Here is a 19,461-nt window from a genome sequence, read left to right as displayed (position 1 = left end):
TAACCCTCTCTTTTCACTGTCAAATACCAGAAGTTATCACCAACCAATGATGGATATATCTATAAACTGAGGATATATCATTAGCAATAGTTAACAGCCTCATATTGTTTACATCATTGATACACAGCTCTTGAGGAATGTCAAACAAGCGGTGTGAATAAATAAGTCTCCCAGGTGGGGCTATTGATCTCCAAAGAGCGGTGCGCTACACCCCAAGATCGATTGATACCTTCATTAGCCAATTGGATTGGCCCAAACCTCAATACAAAAATCTGTGTTTGTTATTGTGTGGAAAAATGAGTCCAGTGGGGATAAAGTTGGCCATGCTGATAAAAGGACAGGAGCAATAGTGACAGAGGGGGAAATAAAGAGAGGTAGAGGAATTGGTGTTGAGAGGAAGAAAGTGTATAAAACTGCAGATGTTGATGTTTCAGGTTAAGGGTTCACCTTAAATGAAAGAGAGAAAAAAGAAGACCAGTTATTTATCACATCCATTGAGCACATGTGCATGCATGTGAATGTATGTGCCTCTATGTGCTGGTGGTGTGTTGCCCCAGCATACATGAGATGGTGTATTTGCTGGCAGGCTGGTGTAACATCTGGTTTCCATGAGGGCCCAAGCAGGCTGAGAGCAGCCAAGTACAGCACAGAAGGTATTAGGGGTAATTTACTTATTAGAGAAAAAAGACTCAATCTCAGGAGCTGTAATTGTAAATGGAGATGGGGCTTATCTGAAGGACTATCAGTATCCCTGCAGGGGAAACACAAGCAGGCAAGCAGTGGCAGATTAACACACACACACACACACACACACACGCACACACACACACACACACACACACACACACACACACACACACACACACACACACACACACACACACACACACACACACACACACACACACACACACACACACACACACACACACACACACACACACACACACACACACACACACACACACACACACACACACTCACACATGTACGTCATGGCCAGAAACACACACGTGTCCATGCAAACACAAGCACATACATACTGTAAACACACACATCAACACGATCCGACATTATTCTATTAGATTGTTTTTACTCGTGCTTATAAATTGCATTATCTCAACTGCTAACCCTTCGTGTCAGCGCTAAAACAACACGGCTGATAAATTAATAGCCTTCTTTAACAGGAGTCATGACTTCACTCTTCTGCTGTGAGGGCTGACTGCAGAATGGATGTGCAGTACGACAGCAAAAATATATTACAGTCTCAAGCTGAAGACTGTCTTTTTTTGTTTTATTTTATCTTGGTTTAGGTCAAATACGGAATGATAAGTGTATATGTGATTTAAGTGTAATGTGCAACATTTAGCATATTAACATACTTTTATAGATCAATTATAAGTACCCCAGGTGCAATTAAAAAAATATTTTATATTGATTATTTTTATAATTTGAAATCACAAAATTGATTATTAAGATAAAGATAAAGATCTATATATTTGTTTTATGTTTGCAAACATATGGTATGTTGAGCCTATTATCCAGGTTTGGAAAATACCATGCAGTAGTTACATTTTGTTTGAGTAAATTAACAAAAAAGCTAGAAAACAATGTGCCGCTTCTGAATAGATAGTCAAGACTCAAAGATGATCACATACTGTACATGGTTGTAAACAATTATTGTTTGCAAATCTCTTTCATGTGAGGGGGTTAAAATTGGGTTTTCATCAAAGCAAGAGCACTCCCTTGAGTCCCAAAATACAGGAAACTTTAATGTCCGGAATCCCTCCTTTTCTGCCATGCAACACACACACCAGAATAAACGTTTTTTCCTTGGCCAAACTGCTTCACAGGCAGGAGACCCACATTGGTGAGGTTTCATAGTGTTAGGATGACACCACTGCAATAAAAAAGCAACTATTATTTTCCTAGTCATTTCAAATGTGCGTCATACTTGACCTGAACCTGGCGGAAATAAACCAGAAGCTAGGCTTGAACACTGGAAGCGTGACATGAAGGAGGGAAGAAAAAAAAAATATATCTTACCTTGATTTACTCCAGGCAGTCTGATGATGCACTCTATCAACTTTGAAAGTGGCAGGAAGCTGTGAGTCAAGACACTTGTTCAATAATCTTATCATCATCTATATCAAGTAGTGCTTTTTACTTCATGGCAGTTTTTCGTGTTTACTGTCTAGACAGAGTTTTTCCTTTCGTGTGTGTTATTGTTGCTGCTGCATTTTGTCATGTGGAAGTAATTTTATTCAGGGTCACCAGGAGATGCCATCAGTGTTTAATGAAGCTGTTACACATGTCTGAAAAATGGTTACTGCTATCTATTTGTTAATCTGATGACGCTTTTGTGGCTGGTTAGTCATCATCCGTGCGCAACTGCAGCATGCTTGACATTTTTTTCCACCTTTTCTAAAAATGTCATACCATTATCTAGTTAAGAAACAAAAAAGGCCTGTGAAATACATGATATATTGATTCAACCAGCCTGACAACGCCCACAACCTTATCAACCCACAATCTTTCTGGGCCTCCACTGAGTTGCTGATCTGCCCTGATAGTTGACTTACCATGATCTATGTCTCTGGTTTACTCCCCCAGAGAAGAAGCTTTCTCACACTGACCAGGCTTCTGCCGCAATCTTGACTCAGCTGAAACTGGATAGTCCAAAAACCACAGAAGACATAAAACTGAACAACGCATTGGCCTGTGATCTGTGTGGCTTGCAAAACAGCACACGTCATGTTCATCTGCGTCAAATACACCCGCATTGCGCACATCATCTGCTCTTTATCTTCCAACTCCCACATACACAGGTGATGAAGAGAATAGCATATCTGTGATGGTCCTGTCAGCGTGGATTTGTGTGCATGTGTGGTCATTAAGTAACCTTTCTTGGCAAGTGGAGTGATATTAACAACTGCTACATTGGTGCAAGATTGTGTAAGAAAGGTCAAATGAGCTGTACCGTATAGTGGTTATATATATCACCTGAGCTCATTTGTGGTTGTGTGTGTGTGTGAAGTACAGTGTAATGAAACTGATATGTGCCTTGGTTTAACATCAAACACACTATTAATTCACCTTTGCACTTTGGACATGGGCAGCAGCGTGGTCGGCAGTGTAAGTGTTGTGATTTGTTTGTGTGTTTGGGGTGGGAGGGGGGTTGTTGAATTAGAGAAGAGAGTTTTTGGCACCTAATCCATTGATGGATGGAGAATATTGGGTGGGCCAGGGCTCACGGAAAGAAGGAGTGTGTGGGTGACGGCTGCCCTCAACTGTCTGCCGTTTGATTGATCCTTGCTCTGTGGTGGCCAGAGAAGCCCTACTACTGATAACAACAAGCTCACAAGCGCAGATACACCAACAGATTAAATTCCCTCCATGAGTCAGTGTTCATAAGCATGTTAAAATACCTGTATTTACTGGACTAGGCTTAAGTGTGTTTGTGTCACTGTGCGCCAGATTGCTGAAGCCTGACTGCTGAGTTTACGAGGGGGAGCTCTTTGTCTGTTCTGTGTCTCTGTGTCAGGGTGACTTTACCGCAGTGATCTGGCTCGTTTTTCCCTCTCCAGCACTCCCAAAAGGTTTTTCTTTCACCATTTCTTTATGTTCTACCATAGAAGGGGTTTTTGGAAAACCAAAAACTAAAACATATTTTTTATTTTCCTTTGTTTCTTTTTGCTGTCACTCACATTGTCCATTGTGTTCTCCACAGTGCTTAAAGATGGACGCTGGCATCCTATCGGATAAAGAATAGTTATACAAAGAGTATACAATTAAGCTCATTTCCACGTCTACTTGTGGTTTTGACTGTAAGCATGCATTATGACCTTTTATTGTATGACGTAGGCCTATAGTATTTCTTTACATTCATTGCACTTGGCCATGATGGTCTATCCCTTCATATTCTTTTATGCATCCATCTGTCCATTTGTGGGTCCAGAGAGATGCTAACCACTACTGTCTGTGTGGCCTCCTTTTCTTGTAATGTGGGCTGCTGTTCTCTTTCCAGAGAAACCGCTGTGTGTCATTGCCACAGAAATAGATCTGTGTTTACATCACCTTAAACCCAGCCCGGTGCTTGTTTTGAAAGATGTTCTGTGGTGAACTCAGTGGGAAAATGTTTCTTTTTCTGCGGGTTGGAAAAAAATCACCAGGTATACCCATAATACCCACTATGGTTGAATTAAGATAGATTTCACCTCATGAAGCTGCATCTTTACGAAATATGTTTCAATGGTCTCTCCTCTGTATTCATTTTTGAAAAAAAGTATTTACTGATTTACGTCATAACCATTTCTAATGATGAGCCACTTTAGCCTTACGTCTGCACACGTGGGGTGCTGTTGATAATGGAAAATCCTTCAGTTTGATAGCATTGTGCAGGACTCCCCCTACAGGTTACAGACTGCACTGCAAAGTAGTAAAGCCTGCATCATCACTTAAAAACATACCAAAAGGGTAAATTCCCATTGGAAACCAGTCAATTTACAAAACCTCAAGTTATGACAGGGCAGACATTTGAAATCAGTTGCTATACAAATAGCAAACCCACATGCAAATGGTAAAATGTTCTTAAAAAGAGATTGATTGAATTAGGCAGGAGACAGAGATAATAATAGAAAGAAAACATTGACTTACTATCACTTAGACACTCTACTCTTTATTATAGCAGTGTTTGCAAATATATACAACAAACTAAAAGCATGACCAGATATATAATAGATAATGGTATGTTTTATGTCTACTATTACCATCTTCTATCATCGACTATCTAAGCTAACTACTATGACTAACAGAGTAATATACTATGACTAACAGAGTAATATACTATGACTAACAGAGTAATATACTATGACTAACTCAGTGCTGCCATGGCTCATGGTTTGGATGAGAAAACAACGATACGTCTGAGTGTTGTCTACTTCTTGATGAGTGGATGATAAGGCGGCAGGGGTCAAATCTGAGTGGTCATCTCCTCTCCCCTCTCCGGGCACACCATAAATCACATGACAGTGTCTGGGTGCTGTCAGGCCTGCCTCCTGCCCACCAGGGTTAAACCAACAGAGGCTTGAGAGGGGAGGTGGACAGACAGAGGGAGGTCTGGGTAAATGCTGCTCTGTCATCTTCGCTGACAGCGATACAACTTTTGCCAGGGAGTGAAACAGAAAATAAACTCTCACTGTAGATATACTGTGACATTACTCACTATTAAAGCTCATGGTTTCAGAGAAAGCTGAATTGCCGATTGCAATAATTTAAATAACGTTCTTCTGTTATCCTTACATCTTCTAGCTCCAATAACTCTCTTGTAAAACAACATTGGTTGCCATAGGTGACTTTCTTCCCATGTAGTGACTTATTTTCAGTCTCCATCTCCAGCTACGTTTCTCCCTTCCTCTTGGTCCCTCCATTCTTCCCTTAAGAGCCAAGTGGAGGCTGGAGTAGTGCAGGCCTTACCAGAGCTAAAGATAGAGCTCCTTAGAGCCTTCATCTGTCATTCTGTGACAGTATTGTAATCAGGCCTAGAAGATCCTGCCTACAGGCCCGACTCGACAAGGGTCCCGCTGGACAGCTGCCAACCCACGGGAGGCGTGCGAGTAATCACAGCAAAATCCCTTATACTCAATCTAATGTCAGAGCATGGAGGACACATTTATACAACGCTGCTGAGAGCTGTTGAATAACACAGTTAATTACCTCTTAGACTACTTGCTCCAACAAACAGAGGATGCTGGCTTTGTGGGTATCCTTGTGTCAAAAGGAGAAACCGTGAATGGTCTAGTAAAAAAGGTAATGTATAATTTCATGAAACAAACAGAGAAAAGGATGATACATTTTTTAGCTTTTTAAGAGAATGATCAGACGAATACAAATAAAACATAAACCAGAACATTTCAAAGGGCATGCAATATATATACTTCCACCTTTAATACTTTCACCTGTATTCCTGGTACTGGATGTGTATTCTGTAAATTGTTTTATTTCTGGTTTTATCTTTTAATATTTGTATGCATGCTTCTTGAGTGATATAGAGCTATCTTTGGCACTTTATTTGCTGTAACAAATGTAAATTTCCCCTCTGTGGGACAAATAAAGGTATTCTGATTCTGACCAAATATGTCAGGCGGAATGTTTGAGAAAAAGAGAAATACATGATGCAAAAAACATTGAGAAATCTTCCATGATGCAATGAGATGTGTTAACGTATAACGTGGCTTTGATAGTCCAATTATTGTGGACTGTATTAGAAAGCAGTCAGAGTAACAGTCAGAATGAAACTGAAACATCTTAACCAATAGTGGGATTTCCTAACAAGAACCAAGTGTTGTCTGCAACAGTGAGTGGAATCAGAAATGGATGACTCTGAATGACTCTGTAAAGTAGGACATATTTTAAGATTACTTTTGTGATCAGTCAGATAAATACCTGTAACAGTAATATATTCAAGTCCCTGTCTGTTTGTCAAACATATTGTCGTTTTTGAAATGTTTGTTCGGTTATGTTTTCCTATAATTAATCTTTATCAGGCATGTGCATGAAAAGGTGGAGGGAGAGAGAAAATGAGAGAAATGAGGAGAGAGGTGGAGTTTTTGCAGGATTTTATCAACATCCTGTCTGTGTGACCTAATGCTCATGTAAGACAGCAATCTGCTGGCTGGGGTAATGAGAGACAAACAAAGACAACAACGATCTTACACACACACACACACAACACGCACATCATCAACTTTTAACTTTTAACTTGTCATAAAAGTTACATTAAGGACAATGGGTTTTTTTTTTGTCTATGAATGTGGCCTGCCCTAAAAACCTTGGAAAAGAGCGCCCCCTCACCCAGCATGCCATAGAACAGAATGCTATAACTTCAACTTTATTTATTTTTTTACTAATGTAATAACACATTTAATATTTTCTTCACTTTCATGCACTGAGCATTTCCTGGGGAGCGACCACATCACACTTTGACACCCTCTTATTTTGACTACAGAGGTATTTTATGCTTGAAACCCTAATGTAGTGGTTTTACTGGCTTCGGTAATTCCAGTTTATCAAAAAAAAACAATGTTCTACTAACTGACGTGCCAAATCCTGCACTACAATAATGGTGTTCCTTATTTCTAACTACTAAACAAAAAAGTCTACAACACATGCTTTGAACAGTTTTGCCACATTCAGCAGTTGGCTGAAAATAATACATATACAAAAATCTCAAAACCTTGAATAAATAAATCTGTCTGTATGTTCTTGCATAAATCTAAATATGACAAGAATAAAGTGTAGCCTTTCAGCTTAACAAGCTTTTAAAAACACAACCCTTAAAATGCAATGTGAAGGCCTGCAGTACGTTTGTATGCATGATACAGAGAAAGGAACAAAACAGTTCTCATTCCAAGTAAAGTCCTCTCCACCCTCCAATATCTCACACACTTGCAGTGAACACGAGGTGTAAATAACCCAGAAGAGCACTCCCCAGCTAAACAGATGGATGCTCTCATGGTTCACAGAGGTTAGCAGAGTGATAGAAAGTGCAAGAAGAAGAAAAAAACACCCTCGAAGAAAGCATGCAGCCAGAGAAAGAAGTCATTTCCTGAGAAAGAGAGGGAGCGGAGGCAAGAGAAGTGCAGCTCTGGCTCTCCCAGGCAGTCTGTTAATGTGGGAAAGGTGAGAGTAGACGGTAGACTGGGTTTAAGGGTTAGAGGTAGGGTTATGGTTAGAGTGCATATGGGCCAGGAGCTGCAGTCATTCTAACGAGTGATGGATGGTCAGGGAAAGAAAGAAAATTGAAGGTGGGGGAGAGGGGGTTCTTCCTGGTTTTAAAGCCAAATTGAACAATCTCCTCTTTACTACCGACATACATTGAATAGCAGCTCACATACAAACACGTACACATATAAATCCTCACTCTTAAACACACATGCCATCAATGAAAACATAGCAATTGGCTCTGTTGACACCATACAAGGTTTACACACTAGTATTATATGCAGCACTTAAACTTTAAGAGGCTCAGTGCTGAATACCCATTGACGACAGTGTGTGGGCAACATTTTCTGGGATCAGACGTGGACAGAATTCCCTGATGCATAGGTATCACCAGCTGGCATCAGCTCGCTTAGAACTCATCATCTCAAAATGCTTTTATTACAGGAAATTGCGTGTGCAATGAGATCCAATCCGTCTCCCTACGACACATCTCTTCTGGAGGAGTCCAATGACGCAGGGGGAGGTCAGAATTAGAGTAGGGAGTGGGTTGGTGGGCTATGTGTGTTGTGTGTGTGTGCTTCTACAGTCCCTGTGAACCAACCTTTAGACATGTAAGTGTATAATCCCGAGATGAGGCTGTATTTGTTCATCCTAAATTATTAAAAAGGATTGTCAAGAGTTTTAAATACATTTTTGAAAGTTAGATTTTCGGTCACTTTTAACTTCAAATGATGACTTTGTTCTAGGTTAAATTCAAGAGATAATAACCCTGGGTAAGGGTATGTGTGTGTTGTGTGTGTCACGTATGTGCGTGTGGTCCTGCTGAAATGATAGATGTGTACTAAGGGAGGAGCGTGAGACGGGGGGCAGTAAACAGTGAGACATGCATGTAGGAGGTCTGGGTGCAGACTAAAGCCAGAGCTGTCAGGATCCCAGACAGAGATACAGATAGATCCCATCCCTCCTCACACTGCCACTTGGGCTACACAGCGCCATAAACCTTCCCGCCAACCAGCCCAGCTTTATAACCATCAGACCAATACATGATAGGTTAACTGCAGTGCAAGGGTTATCAGCAAGCCCCCTAGAAATCAAATCATGCACCAGAATATATTAAACAAAGCCTCATTGTGTGTTTAATGTGTGCTAACTATTTTTAGCTACTACTGTAGGATCACAGTTATGACGATCCATGCTTTCTGTCCAACAGCATGCATAATGTTGACATTGGTTAAGTCTTTTGATGCTTGAAACAGACCACTTAATCACAGGCAAAAGGTTTTGTTCCTTTTCATTTTTGTTCATTTTGCTAGATTACACAGGGCTTTAGAGATATACGGCACTTTCATGCATAATTGCTACCTCAAAGAAAAATATGCTGTAATGAAAAACTCATCAGAATGTGAATACAAACCTCAACAAAGATTAAAGAAGGGAAAAAAAACAAGAGTGGGAGAAAATCTTCATGGCAAAGACTAAATTATGAAAGAAAGAAACTCAACTGTATCTTTCTAATTATCTTTCCATTATCAAACACAACATTTTACTATATTACGATATTAAATAGTGTTTTTCTTATACAGTACAGCTATCTATGTCAGAAATAGAATTTTAGGGTATATATTTTTCATCAATTAAAGATGAACAAGGTTAACTAAGCATGTCGTAATAATTACACTAAATACACAATTAAAATTGCGCGAGAATTAAAATGAATACATTGTTGGTGCATATATCAGTCTTCTATATAGCTGGATATGAAGTATCACTGTAATACGCTAGTTCTATTTATACTCAAGATGTGATAAGTGAAAACAACTAAATTACGCAGCAAATAGTGGAGTGCTTACATTTCAGGGCTCAACGTTTTTTGTTACTGTTTTGATATACATTTTAAGTGTGATTCCAGTGTGAATTTTTTCCCTGGGACAGTTTAATTAGGAACCTAAAGTGGCAGAGCAGGTTGTGTATGTATGTGTGTGTGTGTGTGACATTTGTGTTTGTGCATGAAGGTGGAAGTCACCCCTCTTATGGCCTCTGTTGCGCCCAGGGGTCACACATTGTTCAGGAGGATGCAGACACCCAGGCTGATGGATGACCGTTCAGGCTGTTTCCCTGGGTTCATATTTACTCGGGAAATCGTAATTCACCCCCTGGGAGAGGCTTAAGGCGAACCAGGTCCTCTCTTCTGCTCTGCACTAATTTTCTCTTGAATCCAGGATGCGATGAAGAGGCTGAGAGCCCAGTCGCCTCGGCTGACTCTTAGGAGAGGTAAAGTATACTCTAGCAACAGCTGTCCCTTCTTCAAAATCTAAGGAATTGTACTGGGCTGAAGATGAGGCCGTATATGGTGATACCAGTTTTCTTTTCCTCATGTACATGAAACTACATTATTTCTCATCAGAGGATATGATGACAGGATTATACACTGTTGTGGCTGTGTTAAAGTGAGCTTCCCCTTCATTTCTTTCTACATGTTTAGATGACTTGGTAAACTCTGTGAAGCCTTTTCAAGGTTCAAATTGAACCATCTTGATCTGCAAGTTAACACACATTGCAGTGTTTCGCAACACCAAAACATAACTGAAAAACTCTGTCCACACAAGGCACAAGAAAAAAGCCCCTCTCTCACATCCCCAAACTTTGAAGGAACTGTCTCAATGTCATGCCCACAATAATATTGAAAAACAACTATGTTTCTCACGCAGCCATTAGTGGACATGTGGACAAGTTGGAGCCCATGCGCTAAAATCCATGCCATAAAATAAAACACGTGCGCAGCATCTCTGTTATGAGACACATTGTCCATTAGTTTCCTCTACTTTACTACATAATGACATCATAGGTCACTCAAGCTATAATGGAGCCAATGACCAAGACTGATGATTCTTAAGCTCAGTGCACGCCATCACCACCCCAACTCTCTGCCAAGTATTCAATTAGTGTCAATGAGTAATTGGGTGTAGATGAGGTGGAGATCATGTGGAAATTCTTGAAGTCTTGGACATGTTGTGTGCGTTTGTGTGCATGTGTGTGTGTGTGTGTGTGTGTGTGTCGTGCGTGCGTGCGTGCGTGCGTGCGTGCGTGTGTGTGTGCGTGTGTGTGTGTGTGTGTGTGTGTGTGTGTGTGTGTGTGTGTGTGTGTGTGTGTGTGTGTGTGTGTGTGTGTGTGTGTGTGTGTGTGACAATAAAAAAGAGCCTCTAAACAAGCCACATAAACACTCAGGCTGCCGTCCCTGAGCTGTCCGGGGCCTCCCCATCTGCTTGTGAGGCTCATTGATTAAACTAAACTAAAGACAAGAAAGCAAATCAAATACACGTGAGCAGTCTCAGATGGTTAAAACCTCATAATAACATCCCTTGTATAAAAACGACTCATTCCAAACAAATTGAATGTGCACTATTTACTCTATTTGATATTTTATACAAAAACTAGTAAAAGGATACAATCAGTAATTGTAATACTGAAACCACAGTGAGTTATTGTGCAGGGGTTTTAAATGATGACTAGTTTCCGGATAAGATCAGTATCCTCAACAAGACCTTAGTAATTGGTGTACCTCCCCAATGAATTTCCTTAATGACCTCCATTGAGACTCTTAAGTGGCTTTTGACAACAACAATCTCTTTCCTTATCTATTTTTTCCTGTTTTCTTTTCCTTTAGTTCAGCTTTAATTGTTAAAATAACAACTGACAGGCCTGACATGAGAGAAGAGAACAGTTGTCAAGTTCAATAAACACAACATCTCTGTGAGAATATATTTGTTGCAGACAATGCAATAATATTGTAATTTATTAAAATATATCTTCTTAAGCTACATGTATAAAGCTGCATAGTTATATAGTAATGTTAAAATACATTTACTATGATTATTTTAGCTTTTATGGAAATATTTCTGAAAATATCTGTAATTGTGTAAGTCACGTTTATGGCCTCTCTAGGTTTTTAATGTAGAAATGACAAATAAACAATTTGCCCAAAAAGCGCAAAGATAGATGATATCTACTTTCCCTGAAGAATCACTTTGGAAAATGAGGGAATGGAATTCACTGTAGTCAGCTTCAGGATGGCATGGTATATTTTGTTATCAGTGAAACAAATGCAGCATGTTTGGGAAACAAATAATTTCTTTTAGAAAACAGATATATAAAATGTAGTTTCCATTGTTTAACCAAAACTAAAAATAGGAACTAGAATCACAAAAGTCAGTGAAAATGTCTTGTATATATATATGTATAACTAAGAACACACAATGTTTGAATAAAAACTCACACAATAATATTATTAAATGTATGAAGTATAATTATATAAATATAACACGAAAAAAGACAAAACTTTATTAAGACTTTGTGAGAAATCGTTTTTTTGTTGTCTCTGTGAATGGAATAGGCTTATATGTGTAGATTCGTGTAGTTTGAAATACTTAATGTACAATTTAAAGCTTTGTATTTTACTGAAATGCATGTTAAAAAAAGTGTAGTGTGATAATGTCTGGCATATGTTACCACTAGATGGCAACATAAATCTGTGGTAGCATTTGTGTGGTTTTTCCATGTTGAATCTGTGCTTATATGTTTTAGCAAAAACACAATAAAAAGAAAATAAGAAATGATACAACAAATAGAATAAACATCATTTTATGGAAAATAAACTATTTCCTCTTTTTCATGAGTTTCACTATTTCCTTCTCATGCACTTATGACATGAGTCTTCATTTTTGCCCTAAGTTACATAAGCAGGACTTTCCCCTGTGCACTCTATTGATGTGAACTGTACTCGGTGTAAATCATCATGTTAACTAGCCATTGAATTTCCGCTTCAGTGGTCTTTTTGTCTCAGACCGGTGGACATGCAAATATTGTGATACAAATGTATTTAAACCCTCATCGGGTTGCTGCTTTTAAACATGCACATTGTTCAACAATTTATCCAAGATTCAGATTACCTCCAACAATCCAAATCTTGTTAAATGTGTTTGTATAAGCACATCATGTGCATCTTAAGGCAATCTATATATCCAGGATAAAATACAGAACACCCACCATAGTTTCCAAATTAAAAATAGATAGATATAAAAAGTGTGTTAACAGGTAATTCCACCTTGGTCATGTGGTGGTCATGTTTGGATTCAGTTTTTAATTTAAAGAGGGAAGTATGTACTGTCACTGTACTTTCTATTAAGGCATGTGGTCGGCAGAAGGCTTAGCCCACGCAGCTTCAGCTGTACTGGAACCATTTTAGACACAACTTTAAATAATCTCCATCCCAGCAGCACCTGTTGCCTGCCAGTGTGTGGTTTTCTTACTCAGAAAAGAGGTTGTGTAATCAATGTGACACACAACGTCTAACCATATAGTTGGAACAAGGTTCGAAACCACAAGGCTCATGTTACACTATCAATAACCGAGCACATGTAATAAATCGAGTACATGTCAAAAATCACAAAATGTCCCTTTTTTGCACTGGTTGTTGTTTTTTTGCTGCTGAATATTATTCCTTAAATATTTATCTCGATCCTTTAAAAAAAAGCTTTTATTCATAATATGCTTAAAAAGGGAACATTTCCAATATCCACTGAGAAGGGGACAACATGTTTTTTTTTCAGGGATTTTTCAGCTAACTCATAACTATCACCTTTCTGGCCACATCCTGTCACCTCTTTGCTTTGCATGCAAACCATCACACACATAGTGAGCACTGAGCTGTGAGCGAGTCTATACTGCCGTCATGCTCCCCGGGCTCGCTTCCCCAGGGACTGTCACCCCACCTGGTCTTTCCCTTCACCTCCAGCGCCTTTCTCTTTTACTGGTAAGTTTTGTTTTTCTTGAACATGAAACATAAGTAGGCCTACAACATGCATGGATTTTTGGTTATACCCAAAGTACTTCAGTCTAAATTTCCAACACTGTTCTTCCAGGCACTGAAACAGATATCTCAACAGTCATCACAACTGTGTGGATTCCCTCCCATTAACATTAATTAATTCAAGCAACTTGCAAACTTCTGGTTTACAGCAGTTACCACAGCTGGCCGCTCTGTTGAATGTTCCTCTTTTTAGGAGGCTCCTTCCTGTGTTTCCTGTCCAGAGACAGATCAGGCGGTCAGGGATCACTCATGTCAAAGAGTGCAGCAACCAGGACAGGGACTGATGCAACCCTCCACTGTCACTCCACCCAAACATTCACAAACAGAGTGCCCATTCTCCTTTGAATCTGTTGTCACTTTCGATTTTGTATAATAACAGGGTTTACAGCACAAACCGTACAAGATGACTTTATGTTTACTGATTTGACCTATGTTTCTTTTATTGTACTTGTGAGGTCATGAGCTCTAGCCTATCAAATGATAAAAAAACATCAAGACCGTGAAGACAAGAAGAAAGGCAGATACATGTAAGTATTATAATGTTTTGATGTGTTCCATTTAGGTGGCAGGTTACAAATAAACCAATTTCCCGTAAATCTTCACTTCCTTATTTTCACTTTTACATGTCAAATCTTTCCCGCTGGAGAATACATTTATAAAAGAGATGATGGGCAGCCTGAGATGTCTCGCTGATCTATACAACAAAGTTATTTTCAACCCTGATGAGTCTGATAGTGGAGTTGCATATTATATTCCCTGCGTACACACCAAGCACACTGAATTTCCGTCAAACTCTGTAGAGATATAGGAACGGCTCCAGCTGTGTCTTCACATTTAAAACTTTAACCGTCATCTCCTGCCCGACAAATAGCCTACACTTGGCAGTGTTGTACATTTGCCTGCAAGCATGTGGGATCTACAATGGCTTATCAACTAAAGGGCCTGTTATTCTTTTTATGAATAATGTGCAATTGTCACACTTCACATATTCATTTGGCTGAATTTGACCCTTTGGTGGGGACGGTTCTGGCCCTCGTGCCGTATGTTTGGCAGCAATGATATAGAAGATTCAGAGTTAACGTACATTTATAAGTTAAAGCATTTTTTTGCTTTTAACTCTTCATTCGACAAAGTAAACAGTTAAACCTGAACTGATACCGATTAGAGGATATGAATCTTGATCAGTGGCTATCATGTTGTGTGTGTGTGTGTGTGTGTGTGTGTGTGTGTGTGTGTGTGTGTGTGTGTGTGTGTGTGTGTGTGTGTGTGTGTGTGTGTGTGTGTGTGTGTGTGTGTGTGTGTGTGTGCGTGCGTCTGTGTGTGTGTGTGTGTGTGTGTGTGTGTGTGTGTGTGTGTGTGTGTGTGTGTGTGTGTGTGTGTGTGTGTGTGTGTGTGTGTGTGTGTGTGTGTGTGTGTGTGTGTGTGTGTGTGTGTGTACACAACATGTGTGGTTTGGTGGCTTTGTGCCTGCGTCCCAGGATGTGGGCTCTCTGTCCACCTGTCTCTCCACACACAGCGTCCTCAGTGCTCTCCCAGTTCCTCTCTGGATGCCTATTCTCATCTCACACACACACTGATTCTAAACCAAAGCTCTCCCCAGAGACACCACCAGCGCCTTCAACACTGCTGCTTGCATAACACAACCTGTTCATGGTAAATCACAACTTCCCCAACATCATCCTATATATATTTTTTTGCTACACTCACCTTACATGACATGAATGAGGCCTTTAATTATAGTGTTTAAATGAGGTAAAAACAACATAAGCGAAACTTTCAGCAGCATTAAGGACATTCATTGGGGAGGACACCAATTACTATGGTCTTGTTGAGGATACTGATCTTATCTGGAAACCATTCATCATTTCAACATTTATGTTTTTATCCTTTGTTAAAACTGACTTTTAAAGATAGAATAATTCATGTTAATAATAGTGCAAAAAGTGCACATCTAAAATGTTTAGTAAATCACAGCTTCCCCCACATCACCACATACCACAACACACCTACCATGACATAAATGAGGCATTTAATGATAGTGATTTTATGAGATTTAAAAAATGATTTTAAGATTAAGGTAATAGTTAATAGTTGTGATTGTCACTTTTGATGTTTCATATACATTTAAGTTGATACAAGTGAAGAGCTTACCAGAAAGGTCAGTGCTGAGCCTGCAGACCAAGCCAGGAACAAGGTTTAAAAGGACTGAGGAGTCAGCAATTCAGACAAATCAGGAAACAACCAAAATAGACAAAGTATTTCCTTTAATCTATCTCAATTCAAAGTTTTTCTCATATTGTACATGATTTCCTTGAATTGCTGCTTTTCACGAAAAAGTTACTGCTTCCTTTAAGTGGCTTCTGTAAAACACAATATATTGAAAGGTTATGGCTCAGATGGACATGGTTACGTATGGTGGCAACATCAGTTTTGTTTGTCACTTTTCTCCAATGATTTATTGTGGGAGGCCTCAGACGCCACAAAGAGATGTTGCAATGCACAGACACCACATTGCAGACACTAGAAATCTGACGGAAAAGAGACTTTGTTTCCAGAAATGCACGCAACAATGTGTGTCCTTCCCTTCCTACTGCACCCCCTGGAGAGCTGGGGAAAAAATCAAATCTTCCAACCCTGCAATACAAGTTTATCATATAGAGAGGCATGTCTGTAAAAAAAATCCTTTATCGTCCACATAGTCCTCTGTTACTATTTTGATGTAATTTCTCAGAAACTTTCACATCAGCACACTGGGAGAAAACGAGATATCATGTCCTTATTAGTACGTAGCAAAGCATATCAATCCTCTGGATTTACTACACCATGATTTTCTGGAGTAAATACATATTGTAAAATCAATTGTGGATTGTCTGACTTCCTGTTGCGTCTGAAAAATTATTCTGATATGTCTGATAAATATAGCTAAAAAACATTGGCAACATCTTTTGATATAAATATCATGCATGGATCATGCAGGAACAGATAATAATTTGGGGAAACAAATGTATTCATTTTGTGGCTGAGATTTAGGTATGTGTTTCTGTATGGTGTGTATATGAAGCTATCACTACAGGTTAGCTTAGCACAAACACTGTAAACAAGATGGAACAGCTAGCATGGCTCTGACCAACATACCAGCATCTCTAAAGCTCACTCATTTACATGTTGAATCTTCTTTGATCAAATCTGTATTAAAGTGTAAAAAACAACAATTCCTTTTGTTAATTGCTTGATTATATTATCTTTGGACAGGGCCCAGGTATGTGTTTCCAACTGTTCCCAGGTCTTTCTGCAAAGCACCTGCTGGATGTAGCTTCATATTTAGCATAGAGGCATTAGCAACATCGAGCTTCTCATCTAACTCTTGGCTAGAACTTGAATGGGTGAATGGCAAAAAAGGCAACTAACAGCCATGTAATTGTTGTTAAAGCTCAGCTTAATATGACAGTATCATGCACAGAAATGGTAGACATGGTATTTGGGGTGTGGGGGTAGAGTGAGTTTCCTGTGACAGAAGCAAGTTCCTGTTATGTGGAACTTAGACAGAACTCCCCTATATAGATAACCACACAAACATACACTCACACACACACACACACACACACACACACACACACACACACACACACACACACACACACACACACACACACACACACACACACACACACACACACACACACACACACACACACACACACACACACACACACACACACACACACACACACATACTATTCCACCTGTGTTTTTAATCAGTGAACCATTGATTGCATATTTTCAAGCTTAAGTGATAGGTTCGTTTTCTCCAGAGATGCCATATGAAAAGCACATGATTTCTTCATATTGTGGTCTGATTGATTACAGCCAACCTTTCTTTATACAAAAAAGAAAGAATTGTATGAGCTCAGTCTCACAGTCTCGGGGAACGTTCTCACAACTGTGGCTAACATTACCTACAGGTTCTAATAATGTTTTAAAGAAACGTTTTAATCTGATGTTCAAAGAACCTTTTTAGGATGTTTATTATTTCAAATAATGTTCCTATAAGGTTTAAGGTTAACTAAGACATAACGTTTTAACTGCAACATTCAGATGATGTTTTGAGGATGTTATTAAGGCATGAGATGACAGAAAGTGTTTTATAAAATGTTCCTTTAATTTGATATGTTAACAAAGGTGGAACGTTTTGCCTGCAACATTCTAAGGACGTGTTTTGGACGTTGTTGGGGTAACACATTAAAGATGTTCTTTATAAAATGTTCCCTCAATGTTACATGATAACAATTGAAGAACAGTCTCCAAGAAACATTCTGAACATGTTTTCAGGAATGTATTCTTTTTTTATAAAACGTTCCTGTGATTGCAAATATCAACATGGTCATGGTCAACGTCAGATTTATTTCTAGAGCGCTTTAAAAAAAAACTTGTTGCATACGTTTGAAAAGGATGTTTTAAAAAATCTGATATCACCATATTTTCCTTTTAAAAAAACAAACAAGCACGTAATTCATGATAAGCTCAGCTGTAAGCAGATATTGCATGTTTGCGGTGGCCTGTGTGAGTTCCCAGCTAGACATGTTTGGTTATCAAAAGATTCTGAGAATGTTACCATTCGTTGTTCTAGGAATGTTTTCAGCGGGACGTTTTATTTTGGTTCCCAGAATGTTCTTCTGAAAGGTAGGATAACGTTCTTTAAAAACAACCCCCCCCCCCTGCCTACTGGTCTGCTCTACACGGCTGGGAGCAATCTCCAATCAGCCTGCAGCCTGCACTCATTCCCTGCCGGATTGTTGCTGTGAACGGTTTGTTGTGTGCCGCTCTAGCTTTTTGCCAGCATATTCTTTGACAACTTTGCCTGCTTTTGCCTCACACTCATTTTTATGTCTCTCCCAGGAGGAATCCAAGGCCTTCCACACTCCCAAGACCAGCCAGGCCTCTCTACCCACCCTGGAACAACTGTTTCCCACTGCCGCCATGACCGACCTCCTCTCACAGCTCCCCTTTTCTAATAAACAATGTTACTTTCACCAGCTGATTCCGAGTCTGATTCTGGGTCCCCTCCAGTACATGTGACACCGACAGTGACTTGTACTAGCTGCTGGTCGTATAAAAAAAAAAAAAGGAAGACTTCCTAGAACAGTGAATGGTAACATTCTCAGAATGTTTTTAGGACAAAAAACTTCTAGTTGGGTAGTCCCAAGTTTTATTTACATATAATTCATTTATCAAATGATGCTTCAGGTAGTATTATTTTCGACCTATCTGTTATTTTATTTGTATGGTTGTATACATTTTTATTTAATTAGTTTTTTCACTTTTGCTTTTCTGTTTATAAATGTATTTTATTATTTTAACCTTCAGGTATTCGGGCGTAGGGAGTAGGTCTGTGAATTGAGCCTGGCTGTGTTCCCTCTTCCCTATTCAAGCGTGTGTGTGTGTGTGTGTGTGTGTGTGTGTGTGTGTGTGTGTGTGTGTGTGTGTGTGTGTGTGTGTGTGTGTGTGTGTGTGTGTGTGTGTGTGTGTGTGTGTGTGTGTGTGTGTGTGTGTGTGTGTGTGTGTAATGCACAATTAAATATCTCTGTACTCACTTCCCTGCTAATATTATCATTAAGGAAGACAATAAGACTTGTGTGAGTTGACATTCTCCCCGGTCATAATGACCAACTGCATGAGACATAGTAGACGATGAAGAAGGGATGTCATTGTCCCATTATGAATCATTTGGCTTTAGTTGGTCACGTCTCACTCTCCTTTCCCTGTTACTCAGCGGGGATATTGAGCCTAGATCCTTCTTTTAGTTTCATACAGTGTTTTAGTTTCATCAATACTGAACCAGAGTCTTAAACAGTACCTCTGAACTGCAACTTTGT

Source organism: Notothenia rossii, assembly GCF_949606895.1.
Source record: "Notothenia rossii genome assembly, chromosome: 2".
In the NCBI taxonomy this organism is placed as follows: Eukaryota; Metazoa; Chordata; class Actinopteri; order Perciformes; family Nototheniidae; genus Notothenia; species Notothenia rossii.
This window is presented reverse-complemented; position numbering follows the sequence as displayed.